The 12515-nt window shown below is 40.9% G+C and overlaps 1 protein-coding gene across 3 annotated transcripts in view; it reads left to right on the top strand.

Annotated features, from left to right (window-relative positions):
* The first annotated feature begins 5101 nt into the window (after window positions 1–5101).
* CSGALNACT1 (chondroitin sulfate N-acetylgalactosaminyltransferase 1) overlaps window positions 5102–12515 on the top strand; it is a 51100-nt gene continuing 43686 nt past the window's right edge. For all 3 annotated transcript variants that reach the window (XM_080388148.1, XM_080388147.1, XM_080388146.1), the window contains exons 1-2: window positions 5102–5692; window positions 6077–6223. The gene's annotated coding sequence lies outside the window, so the exon portion shown is untranslated. The remainder of the gene's footprint in view (window positions 5693–6076; window positions 6224–12515) is intronic.

Raw genomic sequence — 12515 nt, 5'->3', positions numbered from 1 at the left:
CTTTGTTGCTTAACTAAAATGTAAATATATTTTTTTTTCCCTTGTCACTTTCTTTGCTCCTTTCAAGTAGGCTGTTCCTTTCTGATGTAGCAACAGATCTTACAGACTTTGTACTTGGGAACTTCCATTGATCAAATCCATAAATCTCAACATCTAGGAGTTACTGTAGTAATCTGATTAGCAAATAGTTTTAGCAGATTCTTAAACTGTTATAGGTGAGGAGCAACATCCCTGTTCTCCTGCTAAGGTGACTGGTATATTTTTGTCTTGTTCTTTCTCAGTTACTGCACAAGGTCCACAGATTATTCTGATGGCCCCATAATTCTGATGCAGGTGAAAATACGTTCTTACGGTGCTAGGCTGCTACAGATTTTCAGTGGTGGAGTCCCTGTGAGGGCTAGGAACTTGGCTTCTCAGTTGCTTTTCTCCATACTACTATCAGTTCCTCCTATTCCAAAACCCAGCAGCATTATGTAAGGATCTTTCCACGCTCTCTTGGTGGGAATTTTACTTTGATTTCACTCTGTGGCTGCGTTGTTAGGCTGTGCGTGAGGGAGAGTTGCAGCGTATGGCAGACATAAGACACACACAGAGGTGTGCTTGCAAAGGCTCTGCCTTCTGAGGCAGGGGGCTGAGTCCAGACTATTTAGGGATTCGTGACAAATGATGGCAGCAACAACTATTGCACAGGTGTCTCACTGAAAACAGTTGACCCTATCTATCAGTAGCCAGCAGTGCATGCTGACTGCATGCACTTTTCATTGCCCCCTTTCTCAGGGCTCTTGCCACACACTGGTCAGTTGCAATTTGAAGGAGCACGATGTGTTTAATTTGCCATTCAGAGAAGTGCCAAAGCCCAGCAGAAAGTCAGCTGTCCTTCCTAAAGCAGATGTCTCCTCTTCTTTCTCTCCTGCTATCAAATCTACAAACTGCTGTAGTATGGCACAGGTCTTTAAAAATACCTTCACAGCCCTGCAGTCCCCTGAAAATGCAGCACTGTTAATCACTGGCTGATGTGTAGGTCTGTCCAGAGGTTTCCCCTATGTACTTGTGCAGATGCATATGTCCAAATTTGAGTTTAAAAAAAGTATGAGTTTTGCATCGTGGGGCTGAATATGGTAACAAAGTTATGTATTCCATCACTTCAGAAACTGGACTGATGCGCTGGTTGTTGCTCCCCATATGTTGCTTGTGAGGCCAGGATCAGGATTCCACAAGAGTGAAATGGATGGCAGTGAGTTATCAGAAGTTGATTTTGAAAAGGAATGGATTTGAGGAATCACCTGCAAAATTTCTGGTGCAAGATCACCCCAAGACACCAGCTAGGCAGAGAGATGGCAGGTTTTGAATCAGTTTCACAAGGTGTCCTGAAGGGAAGATGTAGCTGTATTTAATCCAGTAGGCAAAGTGGAATACCTCCAGTGAATTGGGAACTCTCTCCCTCCCCCAGACACATTGGATATTTTAATTTCATTTAAAGCTTTGAGTAGTCTTTTTTTTCAAATGAAGAACTGTACTGTCTCTTGCAGAGGTTTGTTGAATCCATGCCTCTGCATTTATTCCTAAAGCTACCTGTTTGCCAGTCTACTCAGCCCCTCCAGGCAAGGAGGAGATGAGACTCCCAAGTTTTTCATCGTACAAACAGTGTAACTTAATACCAGGCAAGAAGTCTGAAGGGGACAGAGATGAAAACAGGAGCCACCTGAGTGTTCAGGCTTGAAAGAGTTTGCTGATAGACCTAACAGTACTTACATTAAGGGTGCTCAACCCTTGGGTCTAGGAAGTAAAATAGTTTGCTCTGTGATAATCTCACAGATACAGAGCAGGTAGCAGGTTTGGAAGCGTTACATTAGGTAAATCAGATTAGATTAGGTCAAGACATGTCAGTGAGAGGGTGGGTAACACACGTTTTATTTGTGGATGAGAGAAAGGGGAGCACTGTGGTTTTTGAGAATGCTGGTACTGAGTCTCCGTCAGGTGAGATAGGAGTAGTATTTGAAGGTGCTAGGAACAAACTGTAGGTTTTAGCCAAGCAGGTCAATGTGATCTGTTTTAGAGCTGTTGCTGTACTAAACCTGAGGTGCTTGTGTGCTGATGATACTGTGTACTCTTCTCCCATTCCAGGAGCCAGGCCTGTAGGTGGTGGTGGGGCTGGGCTAGTTACATCAGGGTCTGAAGCTTCCTCTGCACCTGAGGTGGCTTTCCCGAGTTCTTGCACAGCTTGTGCTGTTTTGATTTCCGCAGTGCAGGGCATGCTGAAGGTCTCAACATTTCAACCAGCCAACTAGAAGTGCACACAGCCTCCTTCCTGCAGGAATTCAGGACCCAGCAGAAATGCCTACATGAGCCTTGTTTATCAGGAAGAGGCATTGTAACCTTCTGTAGCAGGAAATAGGCAGCGTTGACCTCAAGGCAGTTTAGTCATCTGATGCTGTGAAAGTTGATTTTTCCCTGGGAAGATCCTCCCATTTCTTGAGGAAGGCCTCTGAGTAATGGAGGTAATACGTGCGGTGGATTCAGGCAGTATAGTTCACACAGCACAGGGACAGAGATGCATGATGCGCACAAAGGTGGCATTGCAGACCTTGACTGAAGCACACCAAATTGTTTCAGCTGAGGGGCTCCATTACAGAAGCAGTGACTAGCCAATACACAGAGTGTTTGGAAGGCATTGGGTTGGCACTGAACAGTGGCAGAGGGCTTTGACTGTGTCTCCACCTTCTAAATTTTTGGATTGGTACAACCCTAGCAGATAGCATCCATTCTGTGTTGGCTTTCCTGACTTGGTTTCGTAAGCTGTTACCACTTACACAAGACTGGTGTATTAGCAAGGGTTAGGGGCAAGTAAGTCAGGTTTGTGGAATGGGATGAAGCAGTCAATAATGTGGAGGTGCAAAGGTTAGGATAACTGCTGTGCTACGTGATGTGAACCTGATTTGCTAGCCATTCCTTAGACCTGAGTACCAGGAGCTGCTGTCTGCCATGGGTAACAAGGAAGCTACTCTCTTTTCTAAAGCTTTTCATAGATACTGAAAAGGTCTGAAAAGGATCAATCTCCTTGGTTCTTATGAGTGAAGCCTTAGAGAAGAGAGTCTGTGCTGAGCTAGTGGTGCAGTGTACACAAAACCTAGTGATCATGTGGAAGGTTTTGTTGTTTTGTGGATTTTTTCACCAGTTCTGTGCCCTTGGGCTTTGTGCAGAGCAATTTCTACAGCTGAGATGGGTTGTCTGGGCTGCCAGTCACCAAGAATTTGAGGCTAAGACCAGGTGTCTTATTTGTCCCTTGGAATCAAAGGACAGTAGATTGAGGCTGAATATCTGGGTGACAGAACAGAAGAAAAACAAAAGCAGGTTGGGAATCCAAGTGTGGAACAGCATGGGATCTGTGGGATCCAACACAGCCCTATCCATAGTGTGGTTTCTGTTGGTGACCACATAGGTGGCAATGTCAGTACAAATGCACGTGGTTCAGGAGATCTGGTAGCTTGTCATGAAATGACAGAATGGAGATCTTTGTGGGATTGTCTAGTTTTCACAGCTGAATCAAAATTCTAGCTTCAAAACACCAGAGTTTGCTACAGCCCACTTCATTTCTGTAATAGACTAAGAGAGCTTTTAATAACTGACCTCACTTTCACAAAATCATAAAATAACTTAGGTTGAAAGGGACCTCAGGAGATAATCTGGTCCAGCTACCTGCTCAAAGTGCAAATAACTGTTCTTCCATGGAAAAATGCATTTCAAGCAAAGAGCAAATGTGGTAAGTTTCCTTCAGTCTGCGATTTGACAGTGATAAGGAGTGGGGAGTCAGCATTTATAGGGGAAAAGATTTAGGTAGTCTTATGAGCAGCTATTGTTATTATGAGATGTGTTAAAATACTTGCCTAGCTTTTAGGTCTGGGAAACTGAACCAGATTGTAATTATCTTCCACACAGCAAGGGCAGAATTATTAACCACTGTACTCTCATACGGCCAAAGTTGGAGCTTTGAACACAGTGAATTGTCTGGTGTGGTGAGAGCAGAATGGAGCAGCACACTGCTTGGTGCACAAATAGGAATTTGCATTCAGTTTGCAGGGCTAAAAGCTTAGAAAATGCCATATTTCACTTGTAAATTGAGTGTACTTTATCCAGGAACTTATTCTGCATTTATGAAAGAACTTCTGAGGAAATTCATTTTCACCTGGAAGGATTTGAAGAGAAGCAATTGCATATATATTTTTTTTCCCTATAGAAGTTTTCTTAGTTGAGAAAACATGGATAGGGAGAATTTATCTCCTGGACATGCTTCCTTTCCTCCTGCTGCCTTCCCACATATTCAGGCTCATAATGTCCTTGTGGCAACTCTGAAAGATGCAGAAATAGAAAACAAATTCTAAATTAACAAACATGCATATGTTTGTCCCCATGTTGAAAAGTGTGTTCCAGTTTATATTTCTCCTCTTTCATTCGTGTCTCTTGCCAATCCCATTCATCTTCCTTGCAGGTTCTTTCTGCGCACATCTCACCGGTGTGCATTGTCTTGTCACTTGGAGTGGCGCTCATCTCAAAAGATGTTTCTGTCTGCAACCTTCTTTTCAGAAAGCCATTGTAGGTTCCCTTTGTAGACAGTGAAGCCCAGAAGACAGTTCAGCTGACTGGATACAGATCGGAGTAGGTTGAACTGTGCTCTGAATGCCTTTGCCTAGGTCTCTATGGCTTGCAAAAGGGATGCAAGGTGGTCTCGTCAGCTGCGCAAATCTTTGTAGTAATTCCCTGTATGTGGTGATGAATGTGGATTTATTCACATTTAACCAGGTTTCTTGGTTTCCTTGCTCTATTTACAGTAAAGATGTTCAGCCTCTTCAGCCTTTGAAGATGTCTTCAGCCATGTAGTGGTCATTCCTGGGAGGGACAGTTAACTCATCCCTTGTAGCTACAGTCTCTGGTGGCTATCCAAGCTCTCTGCACTAAACGCAAAGCTAGTCTGCAGCATGTGACTACTGATTTCCTTTAATCAGCGAGTGCTGCTTGAACTACAGTGTCCCAATGGAATTGCATTAGAGGTTTCCTCTGTAAGTATTGTGCCTTTCTAAGTGGCTTTCCAACAGCATACTGAATGGTATAAGCAGAGAGCAGAGATTTAGCAGTCAGTCAGTCATCAATAGCATCCTGCTCTTAAGCCAAAGTAATGATCACTAGTTTAAAAATGCCTGTGTTTTTTTGCTAAGAGCATGCAATTCTGATAGGTGAATGCAGGTATGTATATGTGTGTAATTACTCTCATCATGTGCAGCAAAACCAGTTGAACAGCATGTTTATAAAAACTGTCCTTAAGAGCGATTGCCTCTTGAAGGAGCACAGCTCATATAAGAGGAGTGGGACTGTCTCCAGCCAGCCCTGGGAGACGATGCTGAGAGCATATTGAAAAGCTGTCTTCAGCAAAAGCTTGCCAGTTTAACAACTCTGTTCACTGTTCCTATTGCACAGTGGGCTCTTTGACGCAACAGAAAGAGCTGCCTTTTTTTTTTTTTTTTTTTTTTTTTGCTTCCTCTTAAATCCGCCTGGCCAATTTAAAGCTTGTGGATATTTCTTCCCCCTCGGGGAAAGCTTATATGAGGATTTTCTTTTTTAACAGTTCATTCTGTGAAACCGTTTTTTTCTTGTTTGCTGTTAGAAAATGTTGGAGCTGAAAAGAAGGCTTTCATTGCAGGTCAGTGTATGAACTCTTGACCAAAGAATTTTACATTTGAGTGTAGCTTTAGCAAGCACTGTCGTTTGGGAGGAAAAAGCAAGTTTACAAGGTTGTATCGTGTGAGCCCATGTGTGCCTACTACTGGAATAGGGATCTTCAGTGACTGAGTTCTGCACAGATGAATTTACAATCTTTCTTTTGTAGACAAATTGACCAAATTAATATTTTACTGTTAATTGAGGTGACATTACAGTTATGTCTATATTATTTAATCCCTGAATGTCTCTGCTCCCTCAAAATGCAATAAACCTTACTATGAATTTCAAATATAAAGTTTTTGCCTTTTTCTGTTGTAAGGATTGTCTTTTAGAGTTATAATTATTTTTTTTCCCTTCTTTTCAGCACACTTTACTGCGAAGCATGTTACTCCTGGGCACATTCTGTCTGCAGGGAAGATAGTTATTATTTTGTATTTCTTACACTGCTATCAAGGGATCTGAGAAAGGATGTAGACGTATTGTTAGTGTCTCTGTTCAAGCTGTATTTGAGGTAAGGCAATCTCCTTTGCTTATCTCTGAAATTAGAAAAGTAGATGCGGTATTTCTTTCATTTATAGTTACTAAGATTATCCTGTTGCTGTTTGGTTTTCTTCTTGATAAAAATATGAATGTATTTGTTACAAAGCTGTTCCTTATCTAGGTGATATTTAAAATCCTGTATTTTTATTTCAGCAGTATCTACTAGGTATCTGCATGTTTCTATTAGCTTATATACCCTAGATCAAGGAAAGATAATTTTTGTAATTGCTTTGGTTTTCTATTATCAAGTGTGTGAGTGCCCAGGGTAGGCAATTCTTATGCAAACTTTGTAAAACTGAGTTACGAATTGTTTCCACTGTGAATCACTTTCCTTGTAAGATGATGACTTATGGTAATGTTTAACTTGAGTAGAATTGTTTTTAAACACATACAGTGCATTTTTTTGTGTATTATTTTTTTATCAGCACTCCAAAATAAAATAGAAAAATAACAAATCATATCAGACTGTTTATTTCCTTCTTCACTTAATGTTGCCTGTTATGGGAAGTACATAGCTTTTAGAGGTTGAATCATTATTTATGAGGATCAGCACAATTTAAAGGTCCCACTGCAACATTGGCCATATGCAGCTGCACTGAAAATGGAATTTGTATGGAATACCACTGTTGGTGAGTTATGATTAGTGCCTGGGGAATTAGAAAATACTACTTCTTGTTTATGTTTCTTTTCAAACATTAAGAACTTGCCATTCAGGGGAGATTAATTTTTCTTTTACCCTTTTCTGTAGCAATGGTACAGTTTTTATAATTCCAGATTATGACACATGCTTTCTGTAATTTTACTGTTATTTAAATTGATCTGAGTCTTTTGTGACGTCTCTTAAGAGTGGAAGCATGTTTTAAGGCAGACAAGCTGTACTGCAGGTCCAGAAACTTTATTAATTTAGAAAAATGTTCTAAATCTGTTTTGTTTGGCTCCTCAATCTCTGACACTCTTTGCTGTTTGCAATCAAAATAGTGTTGCCTCCATTCAAGAAACCTGTCTTTTAATGGTTTCTTGAGAGGCTTTTCACTTGGGATGGGGTAGGGAATGGTACGGAGTAGAGTCATGAAGCTACAGTGAACTAATTTTAATTTTACAGAGCAGAAATATTTACTACTATAAGCCCTGATAATACTCAAATTCATTCAAAGGTGGTTTTAAAACCCATTGAGGCTTAAATTTCTTTAATCAACATCACACTAAATCTTCTTAGCACTTGCTGTCATCTTATTTTGGGGAGTTATAAATCCATGTCCTGTCACAGTGCAAATACACAACTGATATCTGCAACCTGTTTTCTGCTGTCAAAAAAAAAAAAAAAAAAGCTTATTCCCTAGTGCTGAAGTTATCTCAAATTGAATGTGCCTTAAAAAGCTTAAAATTAAGTAGTATAGTAAACTAATGCAGTCTTTATATAACATGTTTTCTTAACACTTTTCTCAACAAATTAGATGCCACTTCCGATCCGTCATCACTGGCAGGAGGGTGTATTGGGCTACATTCTTTCCCTTCTGATCTCTAGTTTGTGAGGTAGACAGTCCTGGTTCTCAAAGGGAATCTCATGAGTAACACACCATGATGTGTTGACATTTCTACTGGCATTACTTTGTCAGAAAGAATGAATGGGGAAGGAGAAAAAATGATGGGGGTGCCTTCGTGTGTTCTTTGGGATCTTTGGAGTTGAAGCATATGCTGCAATAGCTTACTGGAATCTAGCCTTCGTGCTTACTAACGGTTACTGGAAGGTATTTATTTCTCCTGATGTTTGTGGTGCCAGCTTTCTACCTAGCCAATGTAGCAGAGCTTGTGGCTTGCTGTATTTCTCTTTGCATGTTTTAAGCAGTGTCAGGTTAACTGGGTTAACTTGCTTTATTACCCTAGTGACCTGGTCTATGGTTTGCCATACCCTTAGGTAAGGAAAGGCTAGCTGTTGTCTAGTCTAAATCACACACAACTCAAGCCAGGTTAAGAGGAAATGCAGTAAGAACTTTTATTTGTAACAGTTAATATAGGCAACACAGAAACACTTATGCAAGATACTGACAAAAATCAAAAGGCAAAAGCTAAATCTGTTTATACCTAGCTTGTATTAGAAAGATTTTTACCCCTATCCTACTGATTTGATCCTCTTTTGACAAGATTTTCTTGTTTGTATGTAGCTTAACATTCAGGTCACATCTGTTGGAAAAAAAGCCTCTTCACAGGTGTCTGACGGTTAGTTACCCCTCTAATGAGAGAAAACTCCATCACACCATGTCTTTGGGAGCACCATTTTCTGATTCTTGAGGAACTTCTCATTTCTTACTCAGTCTCTTCTACAAAATTGTTCAGACAGTGTAGTGTTAGTCTTTTGTCCCCAAAACCATTTTGTTTGTGTCCATCCAGACAAGGTGTTGTTGTTCTTAATTATTTCATTATTAGAGACTGAAAGGTATCTTTATTGGTGTGTGTGTTACCTTCTTATACTTGACTGGTTAGTCAAAAAAGAAGTAAATCTCCTCCCTTTGGGACTTAGTTTTCAGGAAAGAATTGATCATAGTGAACCATATTCTCTACCAATAACTATATTAACATATTCAGTGGTGTGCAGAGCTCTCACTGGCTTTTTCCCGACACTAATACAGAAGATTGGTTGACAGAAGATAGCAGAGCACTGTGTGTTACTTTTTAAACATGGGCCCGCTGAAGAAGGGGACAGGATAGAAGACTTGGGGGGCATAACCTGAACAGTTTAAGGACCAAGGGCTAAAGAGAAATGGATCTGTAGTGCACCTGGCAAATTGTTCTGCTTCTAATTCTTCAGATTGCAACTATTTTACCCAGATTATCTTGTGTGTGTTTTAGACTGTGTGACTGCAGTGTCTGTGAGGGCCTCTCAGCACTGTTATAATATTACTAATAAGGAGTCATGTCTGAAGTCATGTCTTGGTCTGAAGAGGCCTTTGGCAGAGTGCCATGCTGCTGGAGGGCTTGAGTGAACCCCAGTGGTTTTGCTTATTCATGCAATTGAGAGGGACCCTTTCATTGCGACTTGATTGCATTTAGGCTCAAGAATAAAGACTTGGATAAAAATACCACACACTGAGTGTCTCCTACAGCCTCCAAAGAGCTTGACCAGCTCAATGGCAGTTAACATCTGCTTTGGGGAATGCCATGAGCCTGTTGATTAAGCTGAAAGAACTTTATTCCCTGTGTTCTACCTTAGCTGCAGCAAAACATTAAAAGTTAGGGCCTTAGTAGCAGCTTTCCACTTGTTTCAGTTCATTAACTACTCATTTAGGCTGCAGCTATAGGTACTAACTGCTGAGGGGTACAGAAAGCCTGTCTTCTTGTTTCACACCTTCGTTAGGAAACAGACAAAGCAGCCTGATCTTCCAGGAACTGTTTTGGAATTCTTGACTGTGATGTTCTTTGTATGGATGCCTGTTTTTAAATTTCTAGTGACTGGAAGGCATCAGAGAAATGATGAAGCTGTAGAGGCTTTGCAGATTTCTTTTGTTTTTTCTCAGAAGTACTGATTTTGAGTCCATGCTTTGAAGGGTCAGCAGTGCAACCACTTCTAACTATGTTTAACTGCACTGGCTAACAGAGAGGATTGTGGATTATTTACACCTCCTCTGTAGACTGCGAAAGGCAACCCAGACCACATAGCTTCTTGCCTTTACTAGAACCTGTTGAAGAAATATAATATTCAGTTCTGCAAAAGTAGTACTTTTCCTTATACTGAAAGCAATAACTTTTTTTTTTTTTTTTTTAAGGCACAAGCTTACTTCCTCAGTTTTAGAATAGTTACAATTCTGGATTCTATTTTCTGGTTCATCATCAACAGATTTATAGTTTTTAGGCTAAATATGCTTAACTCTGTTCCATGCCAAGCACTATTAAAGACAATGGGAGTGTTCTTAAAGAGTACATTAGCATTAAACGTTGAGATCTTCATAGAATCACAGAATGGTTTGGGTTGAAAGGGACCTTAAAGATCATGTAGTTCCAAGCCCCCTGCCCACGGCCAGGGAGACTTCCACTAGACCAGGTCGCTCTAAGCCCCATCCAGCCTGACCTTCAACACTTCCAGGAACGGAGCATCCACAGCTGCTCTGGGCAAACTGTCTCACCACCCTCACAGTAAAAAATTTCTTTCTAATATCTAATCTAAATGTACTATCTTCCAGCTTAAAGCCTTTACCCCTTGTCCTATCACTATGTGCCCTTGTAAAAAGTCCCTTTCAGGTACTGATAGGCCACTATAAGGTCTCCCAGGAGCCTTCTCTTCTCCAGGCTGAACAGCCTCAACTCTCTCAGCCCGTCTTCATAGGAGAGCTGCTCCAGCCCTCTGATCATTTTTGTGGCCCTCCTCTGGACCCGCTCCAATAGGTCATGTCCTTCTTATGTTGGCGGCTGCAGAGCTGAATGCAGTACTCTGCAGTACTCAGTCTGCCCTAAACTCTGCAAAGTTGCAGTTCTGCTGTCCCATTGAAGTCCTATAGCCATTCTACTAGCTTAATTGGTGGTCTGCTTCCTGCTCAAGAGAAGAGGCTTGCAGGGGTGTTATGAGTGTAGTTCAACTGGATAACTGTATTGCATGAAGTAATGCAGTCATCCAAGTAAGTTCATTTTTGCTAGTGATGTCTGTGAGCTAGATTGGGCAAAATCTAGCAAAGATGATGGGGAGTGGGGGGAACAATAGGAAAAACTGTGCAGGAAGCTTTCATCTTCAATAGCAGATAGAAGAGGTGATAGATTTCATTTCAAAGTCTGTGCCTGTGATGAAGTGGGCTACCCCTCCATTTACATTAATAGCCATGTCTTCATGTTGCATTGCCTCAATAACAGAGATGTAAAACAGTGACTTGGGCATGGGCATCATCCTCCTATTCAGAAATAAAAGAATTACAGAACAGTGATAGAAATTACTGAAGTGAATTCCTGGGGAAAGAGTATTTTTTTCTAGTTTCTTCTCCATTGTGTGACTGAAAGTGGTCCTGCAATTTACTGGCAAGAAGACATGGAACAATATGCACTCCAACAACCTTGGAACAGTGCACAGATACCCCTGGGAATTGTTTCTACTGGAAAGGGTTGAGGCAGCAATGGGTTTCTGGCTTGCTATTTCTGCAAAAGTTTTTTTTTATAGCTAAGGCTATAAATAGTTGACAGTTCTTAAATTGACTAATCCTCTCTTCCTCTCCAGGATGAGAAACTGGATCGAGATTTTCAAAGCCAAAAGTCTGCAGCCAGATATCCTTATTAATCATCTGTTTGTAACGTTGCTCAGATTTTGAGGGAATTCTTTTACTGTTCCTGTTTTGTGTATGGTGAAAAGACTCGTCCAGAGTCTTTCCAGTGGGCCATTGGCAGAACCAGAAGCAAGACTTAAGTCCTCTGCATTTCAGCTCAGAGCTCTGCCTACTAGATTGTATTCTATTGTATGGTTATATTTAGAAATTAGAATCACTTAATTTTCAAAATAGTTGAGCCATCTGTAACTCCATCTGGGTTGGACACGTTTTACTAAGTGATCACTGCTTTTGAAAGTTGGGTTGATAAAAAATTATGAGGTAAAACATTCAAACCACGGAAGTGACTGAATATGCAAAGGGGTCCCAGGCACATACTTTCACACGTTACTCAGACCAGCACTGGGGTTACAGGTTTGTGTTTTGCTCACATCTTTTGCTGGGATGTGAAAGGTAAGGAGACATTGTCACTTGTACTGCCATTTCTGTTACCAAGGTGGTACTTCAACTACATCTGGGAGGGCTTACAAGGCAGAACATTTCAGTCTTAAAAATGGGATTTTAGCCCTTACATAATTCAAGAATTTTTCTTAGCATTTCTACCTATGTATTTCTTTCAGAGAAGGATAGCTATGAAAGTACTGGCCGTGGTGATTATAACAGAATTAGGTAGGTAGTGTTGCATGTGGCAGGGATCAATGGTAATCACTCAGTGTTGGAACAAAGGGGCTTCCAGTTATGAAGGGTATATTTTTGGGTTTTACCTTTTATAGCCACCCAACCCCTGATGAGGCTGTTAGATACCAACTCGTCTGGCCCAGAGTATGTCTATATGTGTGTTCTTTGCCTTCATGTATCCTACAGCTGATTTTTTCATTAACATTTAGGATGATCACATAAGTACTGACATCCTTCATAGTGTGAAGCTTTAAGAGTTGTATTGATTTGGAAAGGAGGGGCTTTACTCTGGCACATCAGAGTCTTTCCTATATGCACTTTTAACGTGGAGCCAGTATTCAAGGA

This window comes from Falco punctatus (assembly GCF_963210335.1).
Source record: "Falco punctatus genome assembly, chromosome: 1".
NCBI lineage: Eukaryota > Metazoa > Chordata > Aves > Falconiformes > Falconidae > Falco > Falco punctatus.
The sequence above is the reverse complement of the archived record's forward strand: the minus strand, read 5'-3'. Positions and strand labels throughout refer to the sequence as shown.